At 40.6% G+C, this 11,064-nt stretch overlaps 1 non-coding gene across 1 annotated transcript; it reads left to right on the top strand.

Moving 5' to 3' along the window:
• Positions 1–306: 306 nt before the first annotated feature.
• Positions 307–515, top strand: LOC141421961 (small nucleolar RNA U3). Its single transcript, XR_012446633.1, has one exon. It is a non-coding gene; the product is annotated as a small nucleolar RNA U3 (small nucleolar RNA).
• Positions 516–11,064: the final 10,549 nt, after the last annotated feature.

Below are 11,064 nucleotides of genomic sequence, written 5' to 3'. Positions count from 1 at the left end.
GTTTCTCAAAGCAAAAAATGGAGGAATAAAAAGAGTTTCCAATGATGGAAGATAAGTTAACACTGATGTATCCAACTTCAGAATATTATGTATCCATAAAGAAAACAAGGAGGACTGCAGGTGTGGATAAAGCACTATATTGCCTGCTTTGCAAGTCTGAAGCCCTGAGTTCAAACCCCAGTCCCTCCAAAAAACAAAACAAAAACCTGAGGAGATGAAGGTGTCCACAATGCAACATGAATTTTTACAACGCAAGCATGACGCCATATATTTAATACAGTTTTATTTGTATTAAAAGGCATATATCAAACTGCACTTGGAGGGGTCATTCCTATTGCTCCTTACTGGAGACATTTCTCTGAACATGTGGAGTCCAGGACACCAAGAGAAGGAGGTGCAGCAAACTCTCCAGCATGGGAAGGTGGCTCTTGATTTGCTTCCCTGTAGCTGCCATTTATCATGGATGATGGTTCTCTTACTTTAGGGAAGGGAAAGGGAGAGGGCTTCATCTCTGACAAGCACATAGATAAACTTTAAATGGCATACATTATATATGTATGTTTTCATATGCGAACAAATGTCTGGGAGAAACATAACAGTGATTCTCTTTAGAGGATGAGGCTGGGGGTTGGCAATAGAAATAGAAAAGTCCTCACAAAGTCCTTGTGCTTTTTTTTTTGGAACAGGGTGGCCTTGAACTCACAACCCTCCTGAGTGGTGGGATTTCAGGTATGTGCCACCATGCCCAGACCAAGCAGGACACTTAAAGCACAAATGAGAGAATACTGAAACTGCTATAAGAAATAAGTGAACTTATTGGCTCAATGTAACTGAAAAATCTGTGGGTAGTTTCAGGTTCATCTTGAAGCAGGAATCCATGAAGTCACCAGGATGCCTTTTCTGGGTATTGGCTGCATCCTTCACACATGTGAGTGCTGCCCTCTGGAGAGGTGAACCTGACAGCCTGAGTCTCTGGATGGCTTCCCTCCAGTTAGCTAGATAATGTCTATTACCAAGGTGTACCACTTTGCACAGCAAGACCAATGGCAACAGTGAAAGCTTCTTTCTTCCAGAAAGCTCTTTGGTGTGTCAGTTCTGACCAACCTCAAATTAACCATCAGTGGTGACAAAGAGGTTAGCGTCAATTTCAACCAAGTCAAATACCAAAGAAGGGGATCTAGAGGTTGCTGGGTAGCCACCAGCAGCTAGCCACTTATTGCTAGTTAATGCTTTTTCAAGTGCATTATCTACGTCTATCATCTTAATTCTTTTTGTTTTTGGCAGCACTGGGGTTTGAACTCAAGAGTCTCATGCTTGCGAGGCACATGTTCTACCACTGGAGCCCCTCCACCAGCCCTTTTTAAGGGTGGGTACTTTTCAAGATAGGATCTTTTCAACTATTTGCCTGGGCTGACTTGGAACCTCAATCCCCTGATCTCTTTTTCCTGAGTAGTTAGGATTACATGTGTGAGCCACCGGGGCCCAGCTCATCTTCATCTCTTAGTTCCCTAGGGCCTAGACTCCGGGTTCCCTAGGAATAGTCTTTATCTGTGCCATTCATTACCTTTTCCTTCGGGCTTAAGTCAATTCCTGGCACATGATAGGCCATTAGAGAATATTTGTAGAAGAAAAAAGGTGACAAAAAAAAAACTACTTTGCAACTTTACTCCTGCTCACTGGCTCCAATTGGTTGTAGAATGAGCACCATCAAGGGTTCTCCCATAGTATCTTCATTCAAAATGAATAGAAGAGAGGCCAATGCAGGGGGAGAAAGACCATTTTTAGGAGAAACATTTGCTGATATTGCTGATATTGTCCATAGAAATTATTCAACACACCATGTAAATTTATGAATTCTAAAGTATTACAGTAATGATTGAACTCAGAAAACTCACAGGTATTCAAAGAAGAGCCTAGGGTCAGGATAATTTAAAGCTTTACTTCTTCCTCCTCTTCCCTTTCTTTGTGCCATGTCTGAGTAGCCATGTCCTCAGTCACTGCAACCTGCTCCTTCTGTGCAACCTGCCACATAAGGAGAGTTGACAGATAAAATATAGGATGGTGGGTTGTGTGTGAATTTCAGATATACAGTTGTTTTGATTATCTTAAGTATGTTCTAGATATTGCATGGGACCTGATATTGTATGCAGATACACTAAAAATGGTGTGTCACTTATCTGAAATTCACACTTACCTGGACATTCTCTACTTTTTATTTACTGTAGTTCTGTATTTGAATTTGGTAAATCTGGTAGCTGTACAGATAACTTCCCTTACCTGTGACTACTTTTAGCTGCTAAAGGGCTTTCTGGAGCATAAAATGCCTGACAGCAGTGCTTTTACTCTTGAAGCCTACGCTCTCATACTTAAGGAGTATGAAATTATAAAGTAGCCCTGTGTAACCACCGAAGCACAGAATCACAGTGGAATGAAGCCAGGACCTGAGAAGCCCTTTGTCTTTTGCTCACATGGTCTCTTCCTACTTCCCCTCAAGTCAATCTATCCTGACTTCCATGACAGTCACTCTCTGGCATTTCTTCAGGTTTGATGTTTATGTATGCATCGAGGAACAATACAGGGTTTTTTCATTATTTTTTGTTTAGTCTTGCTCTGTAAAGTCTACACTGTGTCCACATATGACTTGTGTAACTGTCATTCATTGTAATTAGTTCAGAAATGGAATGTGGTAATGTGTGGAGCACAGAAATGATGACTTATGAGTTAAACTGTTGCTGGGTACAGTGGTTCACATCTGTAATCCTAGCTACCCATAAGGCAGAGATCTGGAGAATCGCAGTTTGAAGCCAGCCCTGGCAAATAGTTTGTGAGACCCCACCTCAAAAACCTCTTCTCAAAACTAGGGCTGGTGGAGTGGCTCAAGGTGAAGGCCCTGAGTTCAAGCTCCAGTACCACACACACACACACAAACTTAACTACTGTGGTTTTTTTATTTTTTTAAATATTGAGTAAAGAAACTATGAACAGATAGCATATACTGAATAAAATTTAACAATCCTTTTGCCTTTGACTGTTTCACCACAATGTTATCAACTGAACAGTTGTTTAGATTGTGAGGAAAAGGGAAGAACTCCTGTGTACTCTAGAGAAGTGAGCTCACTTCAAGCATATTCACGTTCTTAACTTCCTCCTTTTACCCTCCCCATATGTGGCCTCCCCTTAGCATGACCTGTTTTTCATAATACCACTGTATTACTTTAGTAAAATAAATCCTTATTTTAAATAGATTGCCACAGTCATCTATGTCTTTTATATTTATTTTTTATTTTTAAAACATTTGCAAGCTGTGCCTGGCTGTACATGCCTGTTATCCCGGCTCCAGGGAGGCTATGACAGGAGTGTGACTTCAAAATCACCCACTCTTGAGACTGTCAAAAATAAAAATTGTAATACTCAGAAATTATTACATAAAACTATTACCAGAAATGATTGATAGTGTACATTTATCTGCTATTATACCTCTAAAAACCTCAGGAATAATTTTATTTTTACAGTGTATTATGAAACACATGAAACCTGAGCAGACTTCCTGCCCCCTGTGCTTGCTTCTCAGACTCTTTGTCAGGTGCACATCCTTCTGCAGAAGTAAATTTTGCCTTGCTTAATGACTTCTGAGTTGTGTCATCTCTCTCCTGACACAGAGCGGGGAAGTGAAAAGAGACCGGGGACCCGCGTATGCCGGCCCCTGAGTGGTGGAGGGACAGCGTCTGAGCGCGACCCAAGGCAAGGAATCTCACCTCACCCCGAGGCTAGCCAGCATGGTGGTGACGCCTGGTGCAGTCAACAAAACTGAGTGTACTGATACTCGTGGGAGGACGGGAAGCTGTAAAGGGAATGAGTTACCGCTAGGCATCCTAGCCCACTTTGGTCCTGATTCTGATGCTGCTAAGAGCTGGGAAGGCTGAACTTCAGAGTTTTAATTTGTAAAATGCATTGTGTCATTCTCTTCCAAGCGAACTGTGGCAAGTGTAGCTCCCAGAAAGTAGATAAACTTTGAGATTGACACTCTCAAACTGTTTGTCATAGAAGCCTACAGGTTTGTTAATGGTGAATATAAAATAGACTTTTAATACTTCAGAGGGCCAATCTTTAAGTTTTTTTGATCATTGTTTCATTAACAATATTAACCACATAAGACAGTAAACAAAATGTCCACATTAGGACAACAAAGGAAAATCTTTCACCCTAAAACAGCCTAGCATATGATATATTTCTCCCAGACCTTTTGCTCCATGTGTATTTATTTTATAATGTAATCATAGTATACACAAAGTTTTGAATCCTGCTTTTAGACTTTTTAAGCATTTTTCCCATTTCTACATAAGCTTCATAACCACTTTTACAGCTGCAAAAATTTTACCTGAAGTCAACATGAAATTTACTACATCAATTCCCTATTCTTGAAGAGAACTTCCTTTTTGCCATTATAAAGAAACTAGGGGGCTAGTGGTAGAGCTCAGAGATGGAATGTGTGCTTAGTGTTGCAAAGGCCTTGAGTTTGTTGAGTCGCAACAAAGCAAGAGGGAAGAAAGAAAGGAAGAGTAACTCTGATGTTAGCTAGCCCATTTTTCAAAAGTAGTTTTGTCCAGTTATAAAACTACTCTTAACAGGGTGTCATGATCCACTCCTGGAAGCTTGGCACTTAGCAAGTGGAGGCAGGAGACTCTCATGTTTGAGGCCAGCCAGGGCTATGTAGTGAGTTGGAGTGCAGCCTGAGCTACATTGCAAGATCCTGTCTCAAAATGAAAACGATCGTAAAATATATACGTATGAAATATTAAGTACCAAAAGATAAAATAAATAACCTCTGTACTCTCCCCCACCAAGAAATAACTAGTTAACATCTCCATCTAGGTTTTTATCTATTTTTTTAATAAAATTTGAGGAGGCGCCAAGCATGTGGTACAGGCGGGCAAGTTTAAGGCCAGCCTGGAGTACATAGTAAGACTATCTCAAAAAAAAAAATCGTATTGTATTTACTTGAAACTTCTTTATATCATACTTGACTCACAGCTATAAAATTTCAGTGAGTCCTTCCAAATACTGTCCTCCTTAAATTTCTTTTTTTTTTTTTAGTGTAAAGTGGGAGAGTTTATTAAGCTAGAAAAGTATAAAGGGGGAGATAGAGCCCCCAGAGTTGGCAGGGGTCCCAAGAGAGGGTGCCCCTGTCCTCAAATTTCTTGATTCATCTCATTTTTCCTTCTTACTGCCCTTATTTTACTGCACACACATCTTCCATGTGTATATTTAATACTGCTGGAGAACAAGGATTGTATCCTACTGTTTACCAAAGGGACTTGTACCTCATGTTGCTTAAATGTTCAAAGAATAATCCTAACCATGTTCGCAATCTGCGCTTTTCTCATGATGGTAGATGAACACCATCTCCATTTTATGATAGGGTTTATTGTAGTTTGTTAATATCCAGCGTTTATTGATTTATGATCAATAATGCAGACATGATACAATGTACATAACATATTGTTTCATTTACAGTTAAGCATTTGGCCACTACAGGTATTGTAGAGTGAAACATAGTAAAGTTTCCAGAGTCCTTCCCACGTCATCACACTGTACCTGTGACTTTCGTATGAGTCAGACATTGTAACCCCAAAGCACAACACAAATGCCATTAAACTGAAATGACAGTGGTTTACATGGAGAAAACCCATCGATGCCAAAAGTCCCACCCGAGTCCCTGTGGCTGTAGTGCAGTGTTTCTTATACTATCTATGGTTAAAGACTAGGGATTTTGTTTTTAATATTTGATAACATTGTGAACTGATTATTTTGTCATAAAATGTAATAAAACTGAATAAAGCAACTATAAAAATGAAATTAATAAAAACCCAAATTGTTTATTATTAAACTCAATGCATAAAATTACCCTATCAAATTGCTAATAAAGTTTAGGGTTAAACTCTTTAATTTCTGCTCTCGTCACAGACTAACCAGTGGGCCACACTGAACAGCACGGCTCTAAGACAAAGAACTAGAAGCAGTGAAACCATGTTAGCAAATCCCTCGCTTGATTTTTCTTTCTCCATTTGTGTAACAGGAATGATCCTCAGGAAACAAGGCCATGGGAGGCACAGGCCCTGTGATGGGCTCTCAGGAGGGAGCTCCCCAGGTGGGTATGGAGCCACAGTGAGGCCACAGAACTAACAGGAGCTGAAAGAGGGACAAAGAAAGATGGCAAAAACGGTCTAAATATGTACAGAATGCAAGCTTGGTTATTCCATCAATGATTAGAATGGAGTTGCCTATCAAACCCACAAACATGGTATTAAACTAAACCCAGGGCAATGGCTTATCTTGTGCAGACCCCGTTTCTTCATTGTTCTTTGCTCAGAAAGAGGGGAAAAAAAAGAACCTACTACTTATTGCCTAATGAGCTTACTCCTATCTCCAAAGGAAATACCCCCTTCCATCATCTACCTCACCCCAAGATCTTTGTCCTCAGAAAACTCACTCCCCGCCTCCAGAGAAAGGAAAACAAGGGGCAGAGGTCAGGCTAGGTCCATTTTTATTGCAGAGCCTAGGCCTCTGAGTGTGATAATGCTTTCCTTGTCTACTTATTATGAAGATCAAGTAAGAAAAGGGAGTAAAAGTACTTTCAAAAATTTTAACTTGGCCAGGTATGGTAGCTTATGCCTTTCTTTAATCCCAGCACTCAGGAGGCCAAAGCACAAAGATCATGAGTTCAAGGCCAGCTTGGGCTATATAGTAAGACCTTGTCTGAAAACAATATTGGGGTAGATTCTAATAACACCACAATGGTCTCCAAGTCCCATCTTAATGTTTGACTTTTTGACAAGAGTTCTAAGTATAAGCAATAATCTTCATTCCTAATGTTCCCAAAACATTCAATATTTAAATATTAAGTTGAATATTTAAAATATTTTTTCTACCTGAACTTGAATCCAGGACCACAGAAATCAATGAAAGCTTTTTGTTAGCACAAGTCGGGCAATCTGTATTCCATTGCAAGACCTTTGGGCATTCTCATTCCTCAGCCTGGAAGGTTTTTCTCTCTTCTTTCCTGTACCTGGTTAATCCCCAATACTATCTTAGGTGTTGGCTAAAGGGACTCTTCAGAGCACCGGGAGAACTACAATTTGTATTTAGGAGGGGTCTAAAAGAGAGGGAAAGCTGAACCAGGAAATGTACTCACATTTGCCTAGATTTTACCTTCATTGGGGATGACATGGGAGACAGCTGAAGCCTCAAGTCAGAATTTCCCCAGCCATCCTATTTAGTCTTCCAAAATTGGGATCTTTCCCAAAACTGTTTGGTTCTTTCATATCACTACTTACACTAGTTTTATTTACTATAACCTGTCACTCTTCGTGGTAGCTTGAAAGGATGGGGGCTTTTATTCATCACTGCATCCCAGTACCTAGAAAGTGCTCTGTAAGTAACAGATATTTTTAAGTTGAATGATATAAAGTATGACAGACGTTTTTTGCAAGAACAATAGTGATCTATACTTAGACTCATCAGCTCGTGTTGCGGGCTAATCAGATGCAAGACAGTTTGGGAAGGGAGATAGGGAAAGGTGAAGATCTTGCTCCAGAAGTCTTCCTTGTGAGAGTTTCTCCAGATGTTCCTTCCACAGCCAGTGAAGTAAGACCAAAAGAGATGACCCAGATAAGGCCATAGATCTTGGAGCCTGGAGCCGATCATGTGAAAATACCAGCTCTAAAGCCAGTGCTTGGGGCTTCTTAAGGGGCCAAGAGCCCTGAGACATATGCCTAGGAAACAAAAAGCCAAAATAGCAACACTGCCTTAAGAACCAGAAGGAAAAATTCAGAAAGGGAGAATGTAGATTTGCATATCCCACTGATTATTATAGTAGAGAAGGAGTTAAAGGCGGCTTTATTCCAAGGACAAAAATACACCAATCAAGAAGAAAGCATCTCACACACACACATCATCATCACCACCACCATTGTCCCTAAGCTCTTTGATACTTCAACCTCCTCTTACAATTGGAACTCCTTCCTGTGGCTCATCATAATCAGATATTCCTCTCTCTCCCTCCCTCTATTTTCCCCATCTCAGCTAAAATGTTCCCTCCTCATAGAGCCTTCCCTGATTATCCAAGCTGGTATTTCAGTCTTGTTTTCCTTCATGGAACCCATGCCTGGCACGTAATAGACAATACATATGTCGAATTAATGAAAATATTCATTCTTTTTCTCATTCAAAGATTTAATCCAGGACACAATGTTAATCCCCAGTGGATGACTAATAAAAAGAAGACTAGAAAGCCTTGTGCATTAGAATGAAGACCTGAATAAAGAAGACATTTAAGCCAGTTGCTGGTGGCTCACACCTGTAATCCCAGCTACTCAGGAGGCAGAGATCAGGAGGATCTCAGTACAAAGCCAGCCCCAGCAAACAATTCATAAGACCTGATCTCTGGAAAAAAAAATCACGCAAAAGGCGGGGGAGGCACCTGCCTAGTATGCATGAGACCCTAAATTCAACCCCAGTTCTGCCAAAAAAAAACAAACCCAAAAACCTTGACCCAAAGTAGGAACATCTGAACCCTACAGAAACCAGCTGACCAGCTAGTCATGACTTGGGGGGGCTTCAGCACAAATTACCCTTGCTTAAATTTTCTAAATCACCAACTTATGACAAGCATATTTATATTAGCCTCTTGGCATATAAACAGGGACTAGCATCCATTGGGTTACCTGGCAGGTAACTCATTCTTACATTTTTCATATTTTTAATAAGTTCCTCGTCTGTTGAAAAGTAGCGAGAAAGAAAATGGAAGGGGATGTCACTGCCTACTAGATGCCTATCAGCAATTTCCCCTTTTTATCTTTTTTAAAAATGTTCATCTTAGCTACCCTCTCTGGGCTTCAGGGGAGGTGGGCCCAGAACCATTGGTGGCCCTAAGTCATCGGTTTTCAATGAGTTGATTGATTTTGCCTCCCAAGGAATAGTCAGCAATTTCTAGAGAATTTTTCAGTTGCCGCTACTTCAGGCGAAGCACTGTTGTCATCTGGAAGGGAATGAGCAGGGATGCTGCTCATTATCCTACCATGCATGGTCTCCTTACAACAAAGAATTATCCCACGCAAAAATGTCCATAATGCCAAGATTGAGAAACCCTGCCCTAAGGTAAACAGTGTGGTCCACTCTCCTTGTTAATGATTGGCTCCAGTAAGGGTATGTGAGGTAGTTTAGTCAATAAAATGCAGAAAGAGGCCTGTGGTATTGCTGGAAAAAGTGTTTTTCTTACCTTTACACGGAGACATTCTGGAGCAGGGATTGTAGCTCAGTTAAGTGTTTGCCTAGCATGCATGAGGCCCTGGATTCGGGGGGGAAAAGAAAAAAGAGGCATTCATTCCCTGTTGAAATATATTTCATACTTTTCTAAATATAATCCTATTTACCATCAATCACACACAAAGAGAGAAAGACAGAGAGAGAGACGGAGATGCAGAGAAAGGGAGATGGAGAGACCCAGAGAGAAACTTGTAAGAGGAACCGGTTCCTTATCTGCTGCTCGATGTCTTTGATTGCATATTGTGGTGTCTGGAACCATGGCTGTTTGGAATCCTGAGACTAAGAGGAGTGAGCTGAAGAGATGTAACAGGAGTCAAAGCAGCAGGATAGGAGCTACCTGCATCCTGCTGACATCGCTGAACTCTGAGCTAACCAATCCGTGAGCCTGATGACAAAATGAATTCTGTTGCTATTTAAGTAATTCGTAGGGCTTTTAACTTTTTTGTGGCTGAAAACATCCTGATCGATATATATTTTGTGTTTTGTTTGATATGGTGATAAATTAAAATGGGGGAGACCCAGGCCTACGCCTTTGGGAGTGAACTCTACAACTGTCCAGTAATAAATTTTTTTTCTTTTTTGTGTTTCCAGAATAATTTTGAATTAATGGTTCCAGAGGTTGGTAAAATCAGAGGAAAAGAAAAAGCCTTTGCTTATTAACGCTTATGATTGTGTCTGTAAGTAAATGAGCAAGAACCCATGTGACATTTTGAAATCTTTAAGGACGTGACATTTCCCAGTAATTGAAATTGAATTCCAGGGAGCCTGCAGCGTTACATGAGACTAGCTGGTCTGCCCTCACTCTTCTTAAACTCTAGCACACCTACTTTATAGACACCAGCTACCGCAAAGGAGTTGCTGCCTGGCTAAAATAACCTAGTTATATGAGCTTGCTAAAATGGTCCAGGGAATAGATTTTGCTGAGTTGAGTTCTTTGGAAAAGCCAGGAACTTCTAATGCAGTTTTAGAGTTTGCTGACATTTTCTTACCAGGCATAATGAAGCTTTTAATGTCAAGCCTTGCTTTCAGATACTAAATTCAAAAAGCGCAGAGCTCAGATATCAGCATTTTCTTACTCAAAAAAAAGGAAAAAGAAACATTACTGTATCAATTCGTATTGAACCGGAATTCAGGTTGCCTTCAGAGTTTTGCTTTGGAAATGTTTATGGTGCTTCCGCTTTATTTAAGGGGTGGAGGGGGAGGTACTGGGACTTGAACTCAGGACCTCATGCTTGCTAGGCAGGCACTCTATCACATAAGCCATTCTGCCAGCCCTAGCTTGTTTGGACTGCACCTCTATCTGTGCTCCATCTGTCACTCTCGCAGAAAATCCCACTGATGTTTCACACTTTGCCTCTTGCCTCTTCAGCAAGATGAAATCTGACAATAATCCATATTCGTATCATTAAAGAAAAGTAACCCTTACTCGAGAAGTGGAGGCAGGAGGGTTGCAAGTTCACGACCAGTCTGGGACTGGTGGAATGAATCAAGTGGTGAGCGCTTGCCTAGCAGGCTTGACACCCTAAATTCAATCCCCGATCATAATTTTTTTAAATGTACAGAATAATTACCTCATAAACTTAACTGCAGTTAAGGCATCTATTGCTCTCTGCTATGGTTTGGACATGGTTTCTCCTCAAAAGTTTCATGTATTGGCCACTTGACCCCAGTGTAGCAATATTGAAAGGTGGCAGGACCCAATAAAATAAAGGAAAACAAAAGGAAACAAGGCAAGAGATA

The sequence above is a fragment of the Castor canadensis genome, chromosome 3, assembly GCF_047511655.1.
Source record: "Castor canadensis chromosome 3, mCasCan1.hap1v2, whole genome shotgun sequence".
Lineage (NCBI taxonomy): Eukaryota > Metazoa > Chordata > Mammalia > Rodentia > Castoridae > Castor > Castor canadensis.
This window is presented reverse-complemented; position numbering and strand designations above follow the sequence as displayed.